General features: G+C 46.2%; 1 protein-coding gene across 2 annotated transcripts in view; it reads right to left on the bottom strand.

Moving 5' to 3' along the window:
- The window catches only part of LOC144680977 (uncharacterized), a 157,534-nt gene that overhangs the window by 58,669 nt on the left and 74,045 nt on the right, over window positions 1-24,820 (bottom strand). The window lies entirely within an intron of this gene.

Below are 24,820 nucleotides of genomic sequence, written 5' to 3'. Positions count from 1 at the left end.
GGGAGAGGCTGAGGTGGGATCTTACTGCCCTTGACTATTTTCTGAGTTGGGACCAAAGTGGGTCTTGACTCCACTGGTGATGTTGTGCGGAATGCCTGTGCGATCTTACTAGAGACAGCTAATTAAGAGTACACCTCCAAGAATGCCATCCAATGTACAATGGCGGACAGAACAGGCACTCAGCTGGCTCAATGGGAGAGCCCGCAGTTATGCCCTGCTAAAGGGTGTTGTCCAAAAATATACACAATACTTCAGCTGAGGGCTAATCAATGATTTAACATGACTTTCTTGGTTTTGTATTCTATTCCCCCCTACAAGCTTTCTTAACCACCTTAAGAATTTGCCCTGTCATCTTCAAAGACCTTTGAATATGTACCCCTAAGCCCCTTTGCTCTTGCACACCCCTTGAAATAATACCACACAGGTCATTCTATGGGTTGAATTTTACATGCTCCCGCTGTTTTCAGTGGGGTGACACATAAAATAAAGTAGGTGACCACCCAACCACCTTCCCACTCACTTCCAAGCTCACCCTCATAATATGGAGCATGGGCAGGTGCCAAAATCAGCAGCCCGCCCGCCATAGTTAAATAGATAATCAAGGGTCAATTAAGTTTGTTATCAGCCAATTGACCCTGATAATGCACTGCCCATGCCATAAAACGGTTGGCATCGGAAGTCGGGCAGGAGTGGGCTGCCCGATTTTTAAAAAATCTTCATTAGGCGGGGAGGGGATTCTATCTTTGGGGGCTGCCCTTTGCAGATCGAAGAGGCAGCCCTCCTAAGGTAGAAACCTCCCCCACCTTGCTTCCTACATGCCTACTGCCTTAAACCTACTACTTCCACCCCCCTCCTTAACCTGCCCAAATCTTCTGTGCCCAAGATCCCAGACTTTCATGTTTCCAGGGATCCATTGGGCCACCTTCTGCTACTGCCAGGACTGATGGAGCTGCCGGCCAATCGGATTGGCTGGCAGCTCTGAGTGGCGGGACATCCTCCCTGGTGAGGGCGGAAGTTCAACTTTGCCCTGTTTATCCCGCCCACAGCATGTAAGAGCTGCAGAGTTAGCTGGCATGGAGCGGGTCGGCTCCAAGCCGACTTTGCTTCCAGGGGGCAAGCCATCCGTCCAATATTCCGCCCTATGTCTCTATGTTGTTTCTCCCAAAGCATATCGTTTCACTTATCCACATTAAATTGTATCTGGTATATGCTTTTCCATTTCACCAGTCTGTCTAAGTCCTCCTTAACTCTGGTACTATTCTGTTAGCTTTTTTTTTCATTCATTCATGGGATGTGGGCTTCGCTGGCTGGGCCAGTATTTATTGCCCACCCGTAACTGCCCTTGAGAAGGTGGTGGTGAGCTGCCTTCTTGAACTGCTGCAGTCCGTGTGGTGTAGGTACACCTGTGGTGCTGTAAGGAAGAGAGTTCCAGGATTTTGACCCAGCGGTAGTGAAGGAATGGCGATATAGTTCCAAGTCAGGATGGTGAGTGACTTGGAGGGGAACATCCAGGTGGTGGTGTTCCCATCTATCTGCTGCCCTTGTCCTTCTAGATGGTAGTGGTCGTTGGTTTGGAAGGTGTTGTCGACGGAGCCTTGGTGAATTCCTGCAGTGCATCTTGTAGATGGTACACACTGCTGCTATTGTGCGTCAGTGGTGGAGGGAGTGAACGTTTGCGGATGTGGTGCCAATCAAGTGGGCTGCTTTGTCCTCACAGTGTCAAACTTTTTGAGTATTGTGGGAGCTGCACTCATCCAGGCATTCCTGACTTGTGCCTTGTAGATGGTGGACAGGTTTTGGGGAGTCAGGAGGTCGGTTACCCGTCACGCGATTCCTAGCCTCTGACCTGCTCTTGTAGCCACAGTATTTAAATGGCTAGTTCAGTTCAGTTTCTGGTGAATGGTAACCCCCCAGGATGTTGATAGTGGGGGATTCAGTGATGGCAATGCCATTGAACATCAAGGGGCGACAGTTGGATTCTCTCTTGTTGGAGATGGTCATTGCCTGACACTTGTGTGGCACAAATGTTACTTGCCACTTGTCAGCCCAAGCCTGTTTATTGTCCAGGTCTTGCTGCATTTAGACAAGGACTGCTTCAGTACCTGAGGAGTTGCAAATGGTGCTGAACGTTGTGCAATCATCAGCGTACATCCCCACATCTGACCTTAAGATGGAAGGAAGGTCATTGATTGAGCTATTAGCTCCATTGCCAGGTTTTGTATCATCTGCAAACTTCTAAACTGCACTCTCCATACTCAAGACCAGGTCATTCATACGGAACAAGAAAAACAATGCTCCTAATACTGATCCATTGTGTGTGCTTCTCTCCAGTCAGAAGAGCATCTCTTCCCCACTACTCTCTGCCTCCTAACTCTTAGCCAATTATGTACCCAAGTTACCACCGTACTTTAATCTCATGTGCTTTGATTTTCTGTATAATTTTGTTATGCAGTTCTTTATCGAAGGCCTTTTCAAAGTCCATATATGCATTAATTGCACCACCTTCAAAAACCTTCTGTTACTACATTGAAGAACTCAATCAGGTAGTTAATACCAAATCTTATTTTCTCAAGTTGGTTACCTCATTTCCTCCAATTAATCTTTGGAATACTGAAACTATTGTTTTCCGATGCTGTTCCAAACTCTGCTCCCTAGCTACCGACTCGATCCCGTTTTTATCCACCTCTGTAACATCGCCTGACCTCATCCCTGTCTTAGCTCATCTGCTGCTGAAACCCTCATTATTGCCTTCATTACCCCTCGGTTATTCCAACGCAATCCTGGCTGGTCTCCCACATTCTATCCTTTGTAAACATGACATCATCCGAAACTCTGCTGTCAGTGTCTTAACTTGCAGTAAATCCCATTCCCCCATCATTCCCCCCAACACCTCAACCCCCTCCCACAGCACCTTCCCATGCAATCACAGAAGGTGCAACACCTGCCCCTTTACTTCCCCCTCCTCACCGTCCAAGGGCCCAAACACTTCTTTCAAAAGAAGCAGCACTTCACTTGCACTTCCTTCAATCTGGTCTACTGCATTCACTGCTCCCAATGCGGTCTCCTCTACATTGGAGAGACTAAACACAGACTGGGTGACCGATTTGCAAAACACCTTCAGCCTGTCCACAAGCATGACCCGGACCTTCTTGTCACTTGCCATTTCAACACACCATCCTGCTCTCGTGCCCACATGTCTGTCCTTGGCCTGCTGCAATGTTCCAGTGAAGCCCAACGCAAACTGGAGGAACAACATCTCATCTTCCGATTAGGCACTTTACAGCCTTCTGGGCTTAACACTGAGTTCAAAAATTCAGACCATGAACTCTCTCCTACATCCTCATCCTATTTTTATCCCCGTTTTTCAATATTCATTTTTATTTTTTTATTTTTATTTTTTTTCATTTTTTTTTTTGTTATTATTTTTTCAATTTATTACCATTATTATTCATTGTTTTATCCCCAGCTTTTAGCCTATTTTCGATATTTTTTTTCCCACCACTGTCCCCTCCCCCCACCCCACCTCCACTAGGGCCATGTGTCACTTGTTCATGTTGTTCTTTCCAGAGTGCTTACCCTGGTCCGGCCATTATCACATTCTGCTTTCTACTCTTAATGTCACCATTAGCACCTCCTTCAGCCAGTACCAGCACTATTAACACCCCTTTGACCTTTTGTTTATGACACCTTTCACAATCTCTGCTTTGCCTCCACCTATCACTGGCCTTCTATCCAACTTCATCTATTCCAGCCCCTTTAAACAGTATATATTTCACCACATTTCTGCTTCCCTTTAGCTCTGAAGAAGAGTCATATGGATTCGAAACGTTAACTCTGTTTTTCTCTCCACAGGTGCTGTCAGACCTGCTGAGTTTTTCAAGCATTTTTTTTGTTTTTGTAAAAGGATAGAGGTGTTAAGTTTAAGGTACAAATTAAATAGGTTAGATCTAACATTTGTATTTATAGATAAGCTGAGGGTTTGTTTGAATATTAAAGGGGAGTCGAGAGGTAACAAGAAAAATGTCTGCATCTTGCAGTTCCATAGGTATTTAGTGGTGGGGACATTGTACTTAATTGATCCGAAAGCAAAGACAAGACAGAGACATAAAAGATTTTATATTTGGAAGGATTTGAGTTTCAAAGAGGTGTGGGACGTGGTGGTGTAGTGGTATTGTCACTAGGCTGGCTGGTATTCCAGAAACCCAGGGGTAATGCTCTGGGGATCTGGGTTTGAATCCCACCATGGCAGATGGTGGAATTTGAATCCAATAAAAATCTGTAATTTAGTCTAAAGGTGACTATGAAACCATTGCTGATTGCCATTAAAAACCCATCTGGTGCACTAATGCCCATTTGGGAAACCTGCTGTCTTTACCTGGTCTGGCCTACATGTGACTCCAGACCCATAGCAACGTGGTTGACTCTTAACTGCCCTCTGAACAAGGGCAATTGGGGATGTGCAATAAATGCTGGCCAAGCCAGTGACACCCAGATTGAAAAAAAGAACAATGGAACTGGAGATGAAAGGAGAAAAAAGGTTGTTTAGAGTTCCTGTGGAGCTGAGGTGGGAGCTGTTAGTTCTGGGCTGAGAGGATGCCGTTTATACCAGCTATCCAGTCAAGCTGCAACAAAGCAGTTTATTCTGAAGTGGATTCCACCAGAGTGGAGAGGGTAGAGTTCATGTGGTATGCCTTTATTGAAGCCACAGTTTGCCTCGTGTAATATAACTGGATTTTTTTTATAGTTAACATCTAACAGGGAGTGTTGCCTGGAAGGAGTTAATTGTAGGTTTGACCAAGTAGAGAGTCTTTGGGGGAATATTTTGTAAGACTAAGGGCGGAATCGTCCCAGATTTACACTAAGTGTGATAGTGGGCGGGTAAATTGACGTTTTACCCTCCGATTGTGATGACAGGCTTTCACGCCATATCATCCTAAACCTGCCATATTATCTATGCATTCCCAGGAAACACGCCATTTCCATGGAGGGAGGGTGGGTGAATTGGAGCCCGCCCGCCATCACCTTGCCGCTTCATCACATTTAAAGTCCAGCCGCAAGCACACATCTCAGTGCTTCCAACCCACAACTGCTGCAGGGAAGGTGTCCACAAAAGATAAAAAGACTGCAGCCCCCAGGTTCAGTGAAGAGTCACTGGAACACCTTTGGGTGTCATGGAGGCCGGCCAGAATGTCCTTTACCCCCGCTCTGGCTGCAGGATGGGCAGCGGCATGACCAACTAGGCTTGGAAGGCGGTGGTCAGTGCCAATGCCCTGCAAAAGAGGACAGCCACCCAGTGCCGCTACAGGATGAATGATCTCACCCATTCTGCCAGGTTAACTCACTCTTCTCATCACTCTCAACCCACACGCCACAAACCCTTCACACATCCACAGGCATCTCACACCTCAAGGGACAACACCACTAACTCTCACACACACCCTCACAATTCCATCAGGCTCATACCCTCTCGAGCTTGCGTTCTCATCCCGTCCATGGCGCCGCTCACCACACAAACATTCCACGCAGTGCCATGTATCCTGCTCACACACTCTTCATCTGTTTTCATGCTGGAGAAGCCTGCTCATATCAGCAGGGAGAGGTCCCAGGCTGGGGATGGAGTGGCCCACATTAGGCACCTTGCTCACTTTGAGGAGCTTGCCATTGTGATGACTCATGAGGACGTGGGTCCTGCCTGTGGCGATGGTGAGGTCGATGGCGAACACCCACCTGAGGATCCTGCACCATATCATCCCTCTCTCAACACAATTGTGAGTGCTCCCTCTCCTGCTTTTGACTCTGCTGCCATGCACTACTTACCACTACTTTGGTTCACAGAGAGCTCTGCCAAGGGACCAACACCCTCAGCCAGCCAGTCCCTCAGCTCTATCCACGTCCTCATCTGCAGCCAAGGGAAGACCTCCTCCAGTGAAGAGGTAGAAATAAGCAGCCCAGAAGACCCGTCATTGCAGAGGGAGCAACCAGCCCATAAGTGATTATGGAGGGAAAAGTTTGTGTGAGGCAGGACCTTTCAGGAGTCTCATGCAAGCACTCTCCCACGCACGCGGATCCTTCACGTTTCACATTCATCTCAAGTCCTGAACATTTTGAACGCTGCCTGCTGGGGTTCGCTTTCAGTTGTCCATCTGATCCGACCTGCATCTCCGCCCAACCACTGATCAAATTCCCGTGCAGCACCTGATCTCGCCCACCACGACTCTCATTTCACTTTCGATTTGGACAGCATGGTGCTAATTTGGTTTTACTTTTGCTCCCCCATCCTTTACCCTCCCCAGTCACCCATTTCCTCTCCCCCATCACAGATGACCCCCCCCCATCATTCCATTTCCCCTCCGTTACCTACCAGCTACAGACCTTTCCCTTTGGGGGTGTCAAGGTGAATGTGCACATTCCCTTCCTTTCTGAAAATCTCACCCCCATCTACATCCCCGACCTCCTCCTTCTCACCCGCTGCCTCCTCCTTCTCACCGCCAAGGTCCGTGTCTGCCTCCAGGTTCCCACCAACCACCCTCACTGTCCTTTCTATCGCTACCGTTGAACCCTCACCCTTTCACCCTACCATCTCACTCTGCCCTTGGTCATTCTCACCTTTCCTCCATACCATGCCTACCCTCAGTTCGCTCCCCAGGTGGCAGACATGGACCTATCTGACCCCTCCCATGCACGTTCACCTGCACATCCTCCCCCCTCTGCATCCCTTTCCCCCTCTGAACCCCTTTCCCCCACTGGAACCCCTTCCTGCCCCCAGTCCACCCGCCCCGCACCCGGACTCCCCCCACACTTAGGGAGGGGGAGGGACTGAGCCCTTCCTCCACCCTTACCTCTTCAGCCACCCTGAGTTCCTCCCTTCTCCTGGCTCCTTCCTCCAGCCTCACTTCTTCCTCCAGCCTTACCCCTACCCCACTTCCTGACTCCTTCCTCCACTCTTACTTCTTCCTTAACCTTTACTCCCTCCCCTCTCCGCACCCTTCCTTCCCCTAGCACCCTCCCCACTCGACACCCTCTCCTCCCCCCATTCTCCCTTACCCCTCCCAACCTTCCCCCGTCCTGACACCTTCATTCCCCACATCCCAACCTCCCCCCGTCCTGACAACTTCATTCCCCCTCCCAACCTCACCACCCCCCAACACCTCTTCCTCTCCCAGCCAATCCTAGCCTTTCCTCTTCCACCCCCTCAACCATCACCCATTGTGAGCATCAACGGTGACTATCCAACTTCCATGAACTGCTTCAAAGCAGAGCCATGCCCATGAGAATCAACTGAGCATACCATGGACATTCCTCCAGTGTGCTGTTGCTGTTGGGCTCCAGCATCTTCTGCTCCTCTAATGGACGCGATATGAGCAAAGCCATAGTGGCTAAGTCCCTGCTTCTGCACGTCATACTTGTCAAGACGTGTTCTACACCTGTGTGCCTCTCTTTCTTGCTTTCTTCCTTTAAGATGTGCCTTCAAAACATCTTTGCCCAAGCTTTTCGTCAGCTGACCTAATATCTCCTCACGTGGCTCAGTGTTATACTGTTTTTTATAATGCTCCTGGAAAGTGCCTTGAAACATTTCATAATGTTATATAAATATAAACTGTTGTTGTTAAACAATTTCTGCAAAGAGATTAAAAAACCAAGCTAATTAGATGGAAATGGATCCAATCTACTTAAGTGTTAATGAGGTATGACATACGTAAATGAAGGATCTGTTTCAGGATTCCTGCAGTGAATTGATGAGCGATAAGCAGAGCAGGCTCTGGGTATAATAAAGCTCGTAGCGCAATCAGACCAGGAGCAGAAAGGAATAATGCACAAATGGAGGAAGATTACACTGCATTGCTCCTGGGGAAAAAAATTACAGATGCTGCATTACTCCTGAAAAAAAGCATTCACAGGTGCTGAATAAATTACATCCTGTTTTTCTTTCTCTGGGTGTTCAAGTTACAGCATCGTAAATTTCTTTATTACATGTTTCTTTAATTTAAGGCGTGATTTTGCTGGTAATAACCTGAGCACTGTCCACCTTTGTGCAGCAGGTTCTAGAAATCTAGTGAGTTAATGCATTATCTATGAATCCTGAGGGGCGGTTATCAGGCAGCAAAAATGTAGTGCTATTTCTGACTTGCCAGCATATAGGGTGCGATAAGAGGACACATATATGGATGAGTGCTGTCAATCAACCTGATGAATTATATCAACCATAAGGATTTCTATTCTTTCAACATTGGAGGTAGGTGTCACACCCAAGGGAATCAGCTGGGAGACGGAGAGGGGTGAAGGATGTAATTTAGAGCAGGAGTTTATGGGGTATCAAGAGCACTCTGCTACACCAGGGCATTGCAACATGAATGGGTTAAATTATCTGAAGGGTGGGCTCAATATCTTAGGAAGTCCTGGAACAAGATTATGCTTAGGCTCTATGACACTGAATACAGGTTGTAGATTTGATAGTTGTTGACTCCATGCACTATAGTTCTGCTGATCCTGAATCCTGCCACTAATCTGGTTGAGGCCAGATTGAATGTCTTTGCTCACTTATGCAATTCTCATGCTCGCTCACTTCTCCTATTTCTATAAACTTTCCATTCAGAGTGAATTGGAGAGGTGAATTTAAGGTTAGTTTGCTGTATTCATTAACAACACTCCAGTGCTGAAATTTTCTTCACTATTTCTCAACAACAGTCTACATTATATAGCACCTGTAATGCAGAAGCCTTTAATGCAAAAAATGCACAGTTTTTTCACGAAGGTGTGAAATTAAAATGGATGCTGAGCCAAAGAAAGAGACTAAGAGGGTTAGCTTGATTAAAGATATGAGTTTTAAGGACAGCCTTTAAAGGAGGAAAATGTGATGGAGGGACAGATTTTGTTTAGGGAGAAAATTCCCAAAGGCAGCTGAGGCATGCTGCCTATGAGTGTAGCAGTGGTAAATAAGCTGAGGTAGTGGCACAGATGAGCAATACTACAGAGGCAGAAATAGGTAAACTATCAGGTGAACAGGATATGGAGTCAGACACTCAACTTGGGTTTAACAAGGCACCAAAGATGTGGAAAGTCTGGTTCAACATAAGAAAGTGACCAAGGAGATGGATACTGATAGTTACGAGGGTGCAATGTTTGTGTAATGGCTCAAGACCACAGCTTTGGTCTTTCCAATGTTGAGCTGAAGGCAAAAATGACTCGTTTGAGACTGAATGTCAAACAACAATATGACAAAACAAAGATAGTGGAGGGATCAAAAAAGGTAGAGCTAGGTGGCATTGGTGTACATATGGAAGTTTACCCAATATCCTCAGATGTTGCTGTCAACAGACAGCTTGTTGATGAGGAAGAGGAGGGACCAAGGATACATCTTTTCAGGACTCCCAATGTTACAGTGCACAGGTCGGGATGAGAAGACATTTCTAGAGATGCTATCTCCACTAACGGAAAGAGTGAAAGGAACAAAGTGAGTGCACTCCCACAAGAATTTTCCTGTTCTGTTGCCATAAATTCAGCAAAATCCCTGGATGAGTGGGTGATACCTTCTCAAGAGCAACTAGGGATGGGCAATAAATGCTGGCCCAGCCAGCAAAGCCCACATCCCATGAATGAATAAAAGAAATTTGCTGTGTACATATTAATTTGATAACCCTCCTCTTGATATTCCTTACCATGCAAGAGGAACCAACTGGTTTTCTGGTCTTATTCCAGTCTCTTATAAAATACCGTATTTCTAATTTGGTCTTTCCCTATACACCCTAACACTTCATCTGCATTCAGCTTCATATAGCTTCATGACACAGACCATGTGAACAACAGATCTCAAAGTTTCTCCATCTCACTCACCATTATTAGAGCCCAGCTCCCAACATTGCTCTCATGCCCCCTAAATTTCACCCTTCACGCTTCCACCCACCCTTATGCCCCCTCCATTCCCCCTCATACTCCCCAAGCCATCTCCATGACCCCACATGGTACTCCTAGTCTGGCTGGCAGTCACTTATTCCCTCTCTGCCAGCATGCTCCTAACCTGCAGTGTGATCACCTCCTTAAACATGCTATCCACGTAGTTCTCAGCTTCGTGGATCTAGCACAGTGACTCAAGCCATCACTCAAGTTCTGAAACCTGCAGCTCAAGTTTCTGCAGCTAGTGACACTTCCTGCACATGTGTTTATCTAGGCCACATGAAGTGTCCATAACTCCCCATGTCACAGGATGTACATTCCATGTGGTCGAGCTGCCCTGCCATGTCTTTACTTTACAGACTATTTATTATAAACTGGACACTAGAAAGTAGAAAGCAGAATTACTGACCAGCTACCCAGGAAATGTTGGACAGAAGAATCATAATCTAACTCGATACAACTGACCGCCCCAATCACCCACACTGACCCCGCCCACCCTCCAACTAACCTCCTGATCTCCCAACTGCCCCACTGAGCTGGCGACCAGGCCCGACTCTCCCTCCTGACCCAATCTGACTAGCTCCAACGCCTGCCTACACCCACAAACAGAACTGACTAGCCCACTACACCTGGCTACACCCCTGATCAGGCCTGACTAGCCCCTGCCACCCAACTACCTCTGACCCGATCTGACTAGCCTCCACCACCCAACTCCCCTGACCCGATCTGACTAGCCTTCACCACCCAACTACACCTGATTCGATCGGACTAGCTCCCACCACCCAACTAACCCCCAGACCAGACTTCACCCACCACCCAACTACCCCCAACCTAACCTGACTAGCCTCCACCACCCAACTACCCCAACCCGACCTGATTAGCCCCCACCGCCTGACTATCCCTGCAGGCCAGACATGACTAGCCCCTACCACCCAACTACCCCACCGATCTGACCTGACTAGCCCCCACCATCCAACTACCCCTGACCCAACCTGACTTGCCCCACCACCCAACTACCCCCTGACCTGACCTGACTAGCTCCCACCACCTAACCACCCGTCAACTAGACCTGACTAGTTCCCACCACCTCTCACCTATCTCGTAGACCAGATTTGACGAGCCTCCACTACCCGACTACCACTCATCCCAACCTGACTGGCCCCCACTACCTGATTACAACCCCCACCAGACCTGACCAGACCCCACCACCCAATTACCCACTCTGACCAGAAATGACTAGCCCCCACCACCCACCTACTCCCCCGACCCAAACTGACTAGCCCCCACCACACGACTATTCCACCAACCTCACCCGACTGCACCCAATACACCTACCCACTCTCCTACCTCACCCACCCGCAACCCTACCCACCTGGCTCCCTGCCACCCTGCCCACTTGCTACCCTGTCACCTCACCCACCTGCCACCCTACCAGCTCACCCATCTTTCTCTCTACCCACTTCCACACTCATCCATTCACTCACCCATAATGTCATAGACTCATTCACTAACACACTGAAAAACTTTGGGAACTTTAAACACTTATCAGGATACAGCAGGTAGTGCTGTAAAAAAAGGGGGCATGGCTTCTGCATTGATTCACTTCACTGTTCTCTGAGTGGATTCCTGCACTGGGGGAGTTCTTCTGCAACATGGATTGGAAGTTTTGCCAGAAAAGTTGTAAGCAGGTAAGTGGGTAGTTTTCTGTCTGATCAGTATGGGATGAAGCGGTTCCAATGTTGATCATGTGATTTGAGCAAATGTAGTTGAAATAAACTGTGTGAATCCTCTTCACACCTACTTGCTGTAACTGGTTAGGGAGCCTGTATGATTCAAAAGCTGGGTTAAGACGCCACTGGCATACAACCTGCTGAAACGTCTGGGTTCTCCACAAGCTACCGTGAGTGGGTTGGAAAGTTAAAATTCAGGTCATTGAATGAGATTGGCTGAAAAAGTTTGCATTCTCTTTTTCTTCAGACACAAAAGAATTATCTTTTGCTGTTGAGAATGATCAAACAAAAAAAAATTTGTAATTTAAACCATTCACAACCTTGGGTTTAAACTTGTTGCTATAAACAATAACTTGTTTTTAATAGTTGACTTATGAACTGTTAACTTCATTTGCTAAGGGCTAAAGCTCAGGGTATAACTGGTACAGCAAAAGTTATGTTCTTGGAAGGAAAGAACAGCAGCTACATAATGTACACCCTGCTGCTGCAATGTTCATTTTTCTGGAGACTCGTACTTCATTTGTGAATACAGCAGCAATTAAAGTTGACAACATGATCAACTATATATATATTTTGAATCATGCTTGTGGCATTTTTATAAAGGCAGTAATCTAATATTTTAAACTGAAAAATATATTGCAGAATTCAAAAAAGTTCATTATATCCGATAAAGCTTTTAACCCAATCTCAGCATCAATTTGGAAAAATCTGACCAGATGTCATACTAACAATAATGGATAAGAAATGGAACCAGCTCTTCAAACTTATGTTTTCCCTTACACCATGTCCAAATACTTTGATAACAGGATACCAGGTCTTTGTCGATAATACTTATAACCAGCAGCAGATTGGACATTAGCAAATGTAACACTACTATTCAAGAAAGGAGGAAGAGAGAAAACAGGGAATTACAGGCCAGTTAGCCTGACATCCGTCACCAGGAAAGTGCTGGAATCTATTATTAAGGAAGTCTTAACATTAAGGAATGCAATTTGTTATGGCCGAGGAGAGATGTGGGATAATTTTCCCCCACTCTCAGCTCTCAGTTGACTAAAACAAGATGTATTTTAGAGAATGAGTGTTATAGCCCTTTGAGTGCTGTGACTTTAAAGAACAGGCAAGAAACAGGCCTTCTTGTAAGTTTAAATGAAAAGAAAGGATAAACATTTATTCCTCACAATACCCAAAATGTAATTGCAACAACACTCAATCCTCACTCGTACTAGATACACACACAAGAAAAGGTGATTTCTAAAGATATAAAATGCATTTTAAAATGGTTAAAAAAACCAGGTCAGTAATCAGTCCTCAAGATGGTAGTTGAAACATCGCAGGCCTGAAGGATCTCTTCCTGGTTCTCTAAAGAGAAATGAAGGTTGGCCGTTTCTGGTGATGAATTCACACTGGCTCAACACAAACAATAGCAAACTTCTGGCTTTTCAGTTGAAATTGGTCTGTAGTGAAGAACTATAATCCCGCAGGAAAAATGAATAAAACCCAATTCTTTGCCTAAGGTGACTTTTGAGGTAGGGTCCTCCCTTATACTGGATGAGAGATGGTTTCTCTCTAGTCTTCATATCACTGACTGACCTGCCTTGGCCTGAACAAAAACAGAATTCCTCGAAACGTCAACTCTTTTCTTCTCCGCCGATGCTGCCAGACCTGCTGAGTTTTTCCAGGTAATTCTGTTTTTGTTTTGGATTTCCAGCATCTGCAGTAGTTTTTTGTTTTTATCTCTGCCTTGGCCTGTCCTTGTGGATTAATAAGATAAATTCCAGGTTTTTCTTATCACAAGCCAGCTTCTGTCATGTGACACCAGTATCGGTGCTTTCCATTGTCTACACAATGCGTTGATGGCTAAGCAATTTGCCAAACAATGGGCGGTATTTACTATCTCATCAACATTCCAGCTCTGATTATCCTCTGAAATGTCTTTATTCGAAATTCAATCTTCATGGGGCCAGCCAGTCTGGCAGCCATTGTTATTTTAAATCTCTTCCATTGATATGGTGAGGGGTAGTCACTCAGCGCCTGGGAAGGCCATTTTCATTTGAAATAACTTCCCAGAGATATGTTTAGACATGTCTGTCTCTGTCTATACAGAAACCATAAAATAAGTCACCTGACTCTCTGGAGTCCATTTTGTGAAAGTAGTGTTCAAATCCCATGTTGCTTTTTAAAAGTAAAGTATACATCTCCCAATAAACTTTATGAGCATATGACGTGACCGTATCAACTCAGAAAATCACAGTATGATCAGATAAAGTCAACATGGTTTTATGGGAGGGAAGTCGTGCTTGACAAATTTATTAGAGGTTTTTAAGGATGTAATAGTAGGGTAGATAAAGGGGAACCAGTAGATATGGTATACTTGGATTCCAAAAGGCATTCAAAAAGGTTAATATACAAAGTAAGGAAAAAAATGTTGTCTTTTTTTTCATTTAAACTTACAAGAAGGCCTGTTTCCTGCCTGTTCTTTAAGGTGGGGACTCATTGAGATGGGGATAATAAATTAGCATTGGTAGAGGATTGGTTAATGGACAGGAAGCAAAGAGTAGGGATAAATGGGGCATTCTCAAGTTGGCAGGCTAGTGGAGTGCTGCAAGGATCAGCACTGGCGCCTCAGCCATTTACATTCTATATTAATGACTTAGACGAAGGGACAGAGAGTAATGTATCTAAGCTTGCTGAGGATACACAGCAAGTTATGAGAAGGCCATAAAGAGGTTGCAAAGAGATATGGACAGGTTAAGTGAGTGGACAACAGGTGGCAAATGGAGTATAATATGGAGAAATTTGAGGTTATTCACTTTGGTCATAATAATAGAAAAAAGAATATTTTTAAAAAGCATGAAACTTGTAGATGTTGATATTCAGAAGGACTTGGTCATACTTATGCAAGGAACACAAAGTTAGCATGCAAGTAGAGCAAGCAATTAGAAGATTGGTCCATGGGATGAGAGGGTTGTCCTATTTTGAGAAGCTGTGTAAATTGGGTCTATATTCTCCGGAGTTTAGGTGAATTAGACGTGATCTCATTGAAACATATGAGATTCTGAAGGGGCTTGGCAGGGTAAAGACAGAGGTTGTTCCCCCTAGCTGGGGTATGTAGGATGCAGGGGTGGGTACAGTCTCAGTATAAGGGGCTGATCATTAGGACTGAGATGAGGAAAAATTTCAAAGGGTTGTGAATCTTTGGAATTCTCCACCCATGAGGGTTGTGGACGTACCATCTTTGAATATGTTTAAGGCTGGGATGGACAGATTTTTGATCTCTCAAGGAATCAAAGGATATGGGGAGCTGAAGCTGAAGATCAGCCATATTCGTATTGAATTCTGGAGCAGGCTTAATGGGCTGCATAGTCTACTCCTGCTCCTATTTCTTATCTTCTTATTTTCGGAACATGTTCTGACTGGAGATGCCCTCCCTTAAGGCCCAGTGACCTGCGGACCTCTCTCCACCCCTGGCCTATCCCCCGAGACCCCAACTGCCCCCTTGCAACCCCCAAGGCCTTCTCTACCCTCCCTGCCCTGGGATCCCAGACACTTACCTGGGTCTCTGGTTCCTGGGATTTAGGGCAGGAATTTACCGTCGGCGAGCATGGGCGGGGTCCACTCACCGACAAATAAAATGACGCGCGGTGACGTCGGGTGGAACTCCCGACGTCACCGCGTTCCATTTAAATTTTCAGGAAGGTGGGGACGCAGCAAAATCAGCTGCGCGCCCGCCGACCTGTCAGTGGCCAATTGAGGCCATTGACAGATCAATTAAAGTAATTAGTGGATCTGTCTGTCCAAGCTTAAAGTTGGCGGGCAGGCCAGGAGCCACGGCGGGAAGTAGAAAAAACCATGAAACCTCATCCACGGGCAGGATGAGATTTCATGTAGGGTTTTTAAAATTTTAATGAAGCTTTTTTGGAAATTATGAACATGTCCCAACTCATGTGACATTGTCACAAGAGGGGACATGTAAGGGAATTTTTTTTTTCTATTTTTAATATTTTTGAGAGTAGAGGTGATCTCCCTGAGGCAGCACTTAGCCTCAGGGAGATGAGTGCGCTCTTTTGCGCGCATGCGCGAAAGAGTGCACTCTCGATTTTAGGCATTCCCCCCGCCCGCACAGGGAGCGCATAGCGCTTCCCTGCGGATGTCATGGTAAGGTCCACCCATGTAAAATGGTGCCGTGCCTCCGATCAGGGGCGCTGATCGGAAGCGCGCCCGCACGCGCTCGTCCATCAATGTCCCCCCCCAACGGGGGGAAAATTCTGGCCTTGTGTTCCCCACCATCATAAAAATTCAGGCCCATAACTTTGTTACAATTCTAGTGGGGAAACAATAACCAAAATAACCAAATTTGTCAAGTGACTCCTCAAATAAAGAAGTTACTAACACGATTTCACTTTTTGTAACTTCTACTTTAACTCGAATCAGAACCAACATAAATTAAACACGAATTAACAGGTAAATGATACTTCAAATAAAAAGGAAAACTTCACTTTAAATAGCCAGTACAACAAAGGTGTGTCTTACACAACCACAAGCACTTGCATCACTCCCTGCACACATGAGGCACCCCTTGCAGTTCCAAAGTTCTCTAACTTGGCCTCCAATATGGAGGATCTTTCACATTCCCACTCAATTGATTCAGCCCTTGAGTCACATTCATTGGCAACCGTATTTTGTCCAAGGTCTCCTGATACAGTTAACATCAACAGGGCGCATGTCTATCAACACTGGTCATGTCAGTTCTGTTGGCTTAAGTTTCCAGAGTTCCTTTTCAACTGACCAACCAACAATACCTGGTTCACACTCTGGTCCTCTGATACAAACTCTCAGCTCTTTTGCATGCCTGAGCTATTCACAACGCTGTTAGGATACAGTCCCCTATTGCCTTCTCTTTCCCAAAAACTGATCTTTTCATAGGCAGCTTTGCCAGTTTCTCCTCACACGAATTCTATGTTCCTCTTCCTGTCTCTGTCTGCTTTCTCTTCCAGGTCAAAGATTGTCACACCCACACCGCCCCTTCCTGCCTCCTCATCCACAGTTTGAGACGGAACCAGATGCCTACAATCTCTGTATCCTATTGGACTTCAACTGCGCTTTCAACCACTTTCCATCATAAAGACTGCCAATTTCTACCTCTGTAACACAGCTCATCTGCACCTTTGGGGAGACCGTAGCATTGTGATAATGTCACTGGACTAGTAACCCAGAGGCCAAGGCTAATCACAGAATCACACAATGCAGAAGAGGCCCTTCGGCCCATCGAGTCTGCACCGACACGTGAGAAACACCTGACCTACCTACCTAATCCCATTTCCCAGCACTTGGCCCATAGCCTTGAATGTTATGATGTGCCACGTGCTCATCTAGGTACTTTTTAAAGGATGTGAGGCAGCCTGCCTCCACCACCCTCCCAGGCTGTGCATTCCAGGCCGTCACTAACCTCTGGGTAAAAAAGCCTTTTCTCACATCCCCCCTAAACCTCCTGCCCCTCACCTTGAACTTGTGTCCCCTCGTGACTGACCCTTCAACTAAGGGGAACAGCTGCTCCCTATCCAGCCTGTCCATGCCCCTCATAATCTTGTACACCTCGATCAGGTCGCCCCTCAGTCTTCTCTGCTCCTACGAAAACAACCCAAGTCTATCCAACCTCTCTTCATAACTTAAATGTTTCATCCCAGGCAACATCCTGGTGAATCTCCTCTGTACCCCGTCCAGTGCAATCACATCCTCCCTATAATGTGGTGACCAGAACTGCATACAGTACTCCAGCTGTGGCCTCACCAAGGTTCGATACAACTCCAACATGACTTCCATACTTTTGTAATCTATGCCTCGATTGATAAAGGCAAGTGTCCCATATGCCTTTTTCACCACCCCACTAACATGCCTGTCCGCCTTCAGAGATCTATGGACACACACGCCAAGGTCCCTTTGTTCCTCAGAACCACCAAGTGTCATGCCGTTCATTGAATATTTCCTTGTCAAGTTACTCCTTCCAAAGTGTATCACCTCATGCTTTTCAGGATTAAATTCCATCTGCCACTTATCTGCCCATTTGACCATCCCGTCTATATCTTCCTGTAGCCCAAGACATTCAACCTCACTGTTAACCACCCGGCCAATCTTTGTGTCATCCGCAAACTTACTAATCCTACCCCCCACATAGTCATCTATGTCGTTTATATAAATGACGAATAATAGGGGACCCAGCACAGATCCCTGTGTTACGCCACCGGACACTGGCTTCCAGTCACTAAAGCAGCCTTCTGTCATCACACTCTGTCTCCTACAACTAAGCCAATTTTGAATCCACCTTATCAAATTACCCTGTATCCCATGTGCATTTGCCTTCTTTATAAGTCTCCCATGTGGGGCTTTGTCAAAGGCTTTGCTGAAATCAATATAAACTATTTCAACTGCACTATCCTCATCTAAGCACCTGCTCACCTCCTCAAAAAATTCAAGTAAATTTGTTAGGCATGACCTCCCTCTGACAAAGCCATGCTGACTATTCCTGATCAAACCTTGCCTCTCCATGTGGAGATAGATTCTCGCCTTCAGAATTTTCTCCAATAGTTTCCCTACCATGGACGTGAGACTCACTGGCCTGTAGCTCCCTGGCTTATCTCTACGATCCTTCTTAAATAGCAGAACCACGTTAGCTGTTCTCCAGTTCTCTGGCACCTCCCCGTGGCCAGAGAGGAATTAAAAATTTGGGTCAGAGCCCCTGCAATCTCCTCCCTTGCCTCCCTCAGCAGTCTGGGACACAAATCATCCAGACCTGGTGTCCACTTTTAAGCCTGCCAATACCTCCAATACCTTGTCACTCCCTATATCAATTTGCTTAAGAACCTCGCAGTCCCTCTCCCTGAGTTCCATACCTTCGTCCTCATTCTTTTGGGTGAAGACGGATGTGAAGTATTCGTTCAACACTCTACTGATGGCCTCTGGCTCCACCCACTGATTGCCCCCTTGGTCCCTAATGGGCCCTACTCTTTCCCTGGTTATCCTCATCCCATTGATATACTTATAGAATATCTTGGGATTTTCCCTACTTTTACCAGCCAGAGCTTTCTCATATCCCCTCTATGCTCTCCTAATTGCTTTCTTAAGCTCTACCCTGCACTTCCTGTACTCCACTAATGCCTCTGCTGATTTGCTTCCCTTATACCTGCTAATGCCTCTCTTTTCCTTCTCATCGTATCCTGAATATCTCTGGTCATCCATGGTTCTCTGGGCTTGTTACTCCTTCCTATCACCCTAGAGGGAACATGTTGAGCCTGTACCCTCCCCATTTCCTTTTTGAACGCCCCCCACTGCCCTTCTGTAGATTTCCCCACAGTTAGCTGTTCCCAGTCTACCTTGGCAAGATCCTGCCTTATTTTACTAAAATCCGCTCTTCCCCAATGCAAAACATTTTTTTGCAACTTGTCTATTTCTTTGTCCATAACAAGCTTAAATTGTACCATAAAGATAAAAACCAAAAGCTAAAAGCTACTGCGGATGCTGGAAATCCAAAACAAAAACAGAATTACCTGGAAAAACTCAGCAGGTCTGGCAGCATCGGCGGAGAAGAAATCAGTCAACGTTTCGAGCCTTCATGGCCCTTCGGCAGAACTGAAGCATAGTTAGAAGAAGGGAGAAATATAAACTGGTTTAAGGTGGGGGGGGTGGGGGGGTGGAGAGAGACGTTGAGGGTGTGGTGATTGTGGAGATGAGCAGATAATCAAAAGATGTCACAGACAAAAGGGTCAAAGAGGTGTTGAAGGTGGTGATATTTGTCTAAGAAAAGTGCTAATTAAGAATGGAAGACAGGATATTCAAAGTACAGCTCTAGTGGGGGTGGGGTGGAAAGACTAACAAGGTTTTAGTTTTAGATTTAAAAATAATGGAAATAGGTGGGGAAAGAAGAATCTATATAAATTATTGGAAAAAAAAAAGCGGGGGGGGGGGGGGGGGGAGAAACGGGGTGGGGATGGGGGGAGGGGGAGTTTAAGATCTAAAGTTGTTGAATTCAATATTCAGCCCGGAAGGCTGTAAAGTGCCTAGTCGGAAAATGAGGTGCTGTTCCTCCAGTTTGCGTTGCACTGGAACAATGCAGCAAGCCAAGGACAGACATGTGGGCAAGAGAACAGGGTGGAGTGTTAAAATGGCAAGCGACAGGGAGGTTCGGGTCTTTCTTGCGGACAGATCGCAGGTGTTCCACAAAACGGTCGCCCAGTTTGCGTTTGGTCTCTCCAGTGTAGAGGAGACCGCATTGGGAGCAACGAATGCAGTAGACTAAGTTAGGGGAAATGCAAGTGAAATGCTGCTTCACTTGAAAGGAATGTTTGGGCCCTTGGACGGTGAGGAGAGAGGAAGTGAAGGGGCAGGTGTTGCATCTTCTGCGTGGGCATGGGGAGGTGCCATAAGTGGGGGTTGAGGAGTAGGGGGTGATGGAGGAGTGGACCAGGGTGTCCCGGAGGGAACGATCCCTACGGAATGCCGTCAGGGGGGGTGAAGGGAAGATGTGTTTGGTGGTGGCATCATGCTGGAGTTGGCGGAAATGGCGGAGGATGATCCTTTGAATGCGGAGGCTGGTGGGGTGATAAGTGAGGACAAGGGGGACCCTATCATGTTTCTGGGAGTCGGTAGGCTTGTAATGACTCCCACAGCTACCTCGACTACAGCTCCTCACACCCCGCTTCTTGTAAAGACTCCATCCCATTCTCTCAGTTCCTTCGCCTCCGTCGCATCTGTTCTGATGACGCTACCTTCAAAAACAGTCCCTCTGACATGTCCTCCTTCTTCCTTAACCGAGGTTTTCCATCCACGGTCGTTGACAGGGCCCTCAACCGTGTCCGGCCCATATCCCGCGCATCCTCCCTCACGCCTTCTCCTCCTTCTCAGAAACATGATAGGGTCCCCCTTGTCCTCACTTATCACCCCACCAGCCTCCGCATTCAAAGGATCATCCTCCGCCATTTCCGCCAACTCCAGCATGATGCCACCACCAAACACATCTTCCCTTCACCCCCCCTGACGGCATTCCGTAGGGATCGTTCCCTCCGGGACACCCTGGTCCACTCCTCCATCACCCCCTACTCCTCAACCCCCACTTATGGCACCTCCCCATGCCCACGCAGAAGATGCAACACCTGCCCCTTCACTTCCTCTCTCCTCACCGTCCAAGGGCCCAAACACTCCTTTCAAGTGAAGCAGCATTTCACTTGCATTTCCCCTAACTTAGTCTACTGCATTCGTTGCTCTCAATGCGGTCTCCTCTACATTGGAGAGACCAAACGCAAACTGGGCGACTGTTTTGTGGAACACCTGCGATCTGTCCGCAAGAAAGACCCGAACCTCCCTGTCGCTTGCCATTTTAACACTCCACCCTGTTCTCTTGCCCACATGTCTGTCCTTGGCTTGCTGCATTGTTCCAGTGTAGCCCAACGCAAACTGGAGGAACAGCACCTCATCTTCCGACTAGGCACTTTACAGCCTTCCGGGCTGAATATTGAATTCAACAACTTTAGATCTTAAACTCCCCACCCCCCCGCCGCCCCCCCCCCCCCCCCCCCCCCCACTTTTTTTTTCAATAATTTATATAGATTCTTCTTTCCCCACCTATTTCCATTATTTTTAAATCTAAAACTAAAACCTTGTTAGTCTTTCCACCCCACCCCCACTAGAGCTCTACTTTGAATATCCTGTCTTCCATTCTTAATTAGCACTTTTCTTAGACAAATATCACCACCTTCAACACCTCTTTGACCCTTTTGTCTGTGACATCTTTTGATTATCTGCTCATCTCCACAATCACCACACCCTCAACGTCTCTCTCCACCCCCCCACCCCCCCCACCTTAAACCAGTTTATATTTCTCCCTTCTTCTAACTATGCTTCAGTTCTGCCGAAGGGCCAAGAAGGCTCGAAACGTTGACTGATTTCTTCTCTGCCGATGTTGCCAGACCTGCTGAGTTTTTCCAGGTAATTCTGTTTTTGTTTTAAATTGTACCATGTTGTGGTTGCTATCACTAAAATGCTCCCCCACCACCACCTCAGCCACCTGTCCGGCTTCATTCCCCAGAATTAGGTCCAGCACTGCGCTGTCCCTTTTTGGACCCACTACATATTGACCTAAAAAATTCTCCTGTACACATTTCAAGAAATCCACTCCATCCAAGCCCTTAACCCTATGTCTATACCAATTAATGTTGGGAAAGTTGAAATCACCTAAAATAATTACTCGATTGTTATTATTTTTACACACCTCCACGAATTGTGCACATATTTGATCCTCAATTTCCTGCTATCTGGGGGTCTATAATAAACACCTAACAATGTGGCTGCCCCTTTTTTATTCCTAAGCTCTACCTGCAAAGCTTCATTCGATGCCCGCTCCAAGGTATCATCTCTCCTTACTGCAGTAACTGACTCCTTAACTAATAATGCAATACCTCCTCCTCTTTTACCCCCTCCCCTGTCTCGCCTGAAGATTCTATATCCCGGAATGTTGAGCTGCCAATCCTGCCCCTCCCTCAACCACGTCTCTGTGATGGCTACTATATCACAATTCCACGTGTCAATCCTCACCCTTAATTCATCCGTTTTACCTGTAATACTCCTGGCATTAAAGTAGAGGCTATCCAGCCTTGCCTTACTCCCTTGAAACTTAATGCAGCTGTACTCCCTCTAACTTGATTGTTGTATTATGATGTGTTCCTATTCTGCTAATATTCTGTGTCCCCTCCCCCGTTTAGTTTAGTTTAAACTCCTCCCAACAGCACTAGCAAACCCACCCGCAAGGATGTTAGTTCTGCTCTGGTTCAGATGTAGACTGTCCCGCTTGTACAGGTCCCACCTTCCCCAGAAACGGTCCCAGTGATCCAGGAATCTAAAACCCTCCCTCCTGCATCAACTCTTGAGCCATGTATTCATCTGCGCTATTCTCCTATTTCTGTGCTCGTTAACACGTGGCACTGGAAGTAGTCCAGAGATTACAACCCGAGAGGTCCTGCTTTTTAGTCTACTGCCTAACTCCCTGAATTCTTGATGCCTCATCCCTCTTTCTACCTATGTCATTGGCACCAACATGTACCATGACCTCTGCCTTATCACCCTCCCCCTTCAGGATGCCCTGCAGCCGTTCAGTGACATCCCGGACCCTGGCACCAGGGAGGCAACACACCATCCTGAAGTCACGTTAACGGCCACACTAGTGCCTATCTGTTCTCCTGACTATAGAATCCCCTATGACTATTGCTCTTCCTCTCTTCCTCCCCTCCTGTACAGACAGGCTGCTTGTGGTGCCAGAAGCTTGGCTCTGTCTGCACTCCCTGGAGGAACTAGCGCCCTCATCAGCCTCCAAAATGGAATATCAATTTGCGAGCGGGACCCCAGGGGAATGTTCTGGGGCCATGGGTTCAAATCCTACCATGGCAGCTGGTGGAGTTTGAATTCAATTAATAAAGCTAACTTCAGTAATGTAACCATGAGAACTATCATCAATTGTTGTAAAAACCCATTTGGTTCACTAATGTCCTTTACTGAAATAAATCTGCCATCCTTACCAAAGCCTGGCCTACACGTGATTCAAGACCCAGATCAATGTGGTTGATTCTTAACTGCCCCCTGGAAAGGCCTAGCAAGCCACTCAATTCAAGGACCATTAAGGTTGGGTAACAAATGCTGACCTTGCCAACGATGCCCACATCTCATGAAAGAATTAAAAAAAACCCTCATCTGCTAAAACCTCAAGCAATTCCTTTGTCACCTCCAGATTCAATTACTTTAGTATTGTCCTGGTCGCCCTGCTCTTAAATTTAAATGGCACCATGGCTTTACCCCCATTTTTGTAACAGTACTGTCACCATTTTTTCAATTTTCTTGTCCTTTGACTTCAGCTTCTTTGTCATCTCACTTTTCATCACTCCACCATTTGTGGAGATGCCTTCAGCCATCCAAACCTCATGGTTTGAAATTCCCTCCTTGATCCCTGTCATGAAGATTTTAATGTATCTAATATTATTGGAAAATAGTTTTCTTTTAAAATAGAGGTTTAGTCTGTGGGTGTGTCTTAATTGGATTGAAGCCAGCTAGTCTGGGTGCTTTGATATATGCTAGTTTTCAGATGTAAACAAAGAGGTGGAGTGCATTTGCATTTTTTGAATAGAGCATTCAAGAAGTGGGGTGAAAACTGACACCTATATAGTAGATACCAAGCAATATGTTTATAGGCAGGATTTTAGAAAAAAATTTCGTAAATATAAAAATATGTCCCATCTCACGTGATGCAGTCACATGAGGGGACATGTTTAAATAAACTTTTAATCCATTTATTTAATAATTTCAATAGCGATTCAATCTCCCTGAGGCAGCGCCATGCCTCAGGGCGATTGAAGTGCTCTTTTGCATGCATGCGTGAAAGAGCGCTGGCCTTGGCTCTCTCTCCTACCCCGCCCACACAGATAGCGCTGAGCACTACGGCTCGTGTCTTACGCTGGGCGGGCCTTAATTGGCCCACCCACGTAAAATGTCAGCGCAGAGCTGATCGCGGACGGCGATCAGCTCCGCAACCGACCCCACCAGCTCCTGCCGAGCCCGCCTGCCGACTGAAAAATTCAGGCCTATATTACTAATAAAATTGGTACTATGAAAGGGGTTTTATTATTAGAAGAGGCTGGTGATACAATGAGAATTTAATTCAGTGGGCGGTGGTAGGTATAACTTCAGCAGTGTTGTGTGTATACAGCAGAAGCGATGTGAGATCAAAAGGCAGCCGTAAGCCTCCAGCTGTCTCCACAGGAACCAAAGTAAAAAGAACCTCGTATGGTGAAAATACTTTGCCTGGTGTTTGGTTAAGTCTATGGGTTGCTGTTGCCTTAATGGAGATTAGTTTGGGAATTTGTTATAAGTTATAATGGTAGTAATTTGAAGCCATGTGTATATAATTAACCTGTGTAAATTAATAAAATGTTTAATTTAGCTTGATGTAAAACCTTGAGAACTGGTGGTCTGATTCCTGAATTTAGAGTCGCATCTCAAATGTAACACTTAAAATTTTAGGCTATGACAGCTGTTTAAAGTTTCCCTCTGGAATTTTTAAATAACTCAGCTGTACCAACTGCATCGGTCATAACATTCCCATTCTTATCTCTTTCTTTTTCTAAAAAGAGCTGAACTCTTTGACAAAACTTTTGGTCAATATTTCC

This window comes from Cetorhinus maximus, chromosome 5, assembly GCF_964194155.1.
Source record: "Cetorhinus maximus chromosome 5, sCetMax3.hap1.1, whole genome shotgun sequence".
In the NCBI taxonomy this organism is placed as follows: Eukaryota; Metazoa; Chordata; class Chondrichthyes; order Lamniformes; family Cetorhinidae; genus Cetorhinus; species Cetorhinus maximus.
Note: the sequence above shows the minus strand (reverse complement) of the source record. Positions and strands in the feature narration are given on the sequence as shown.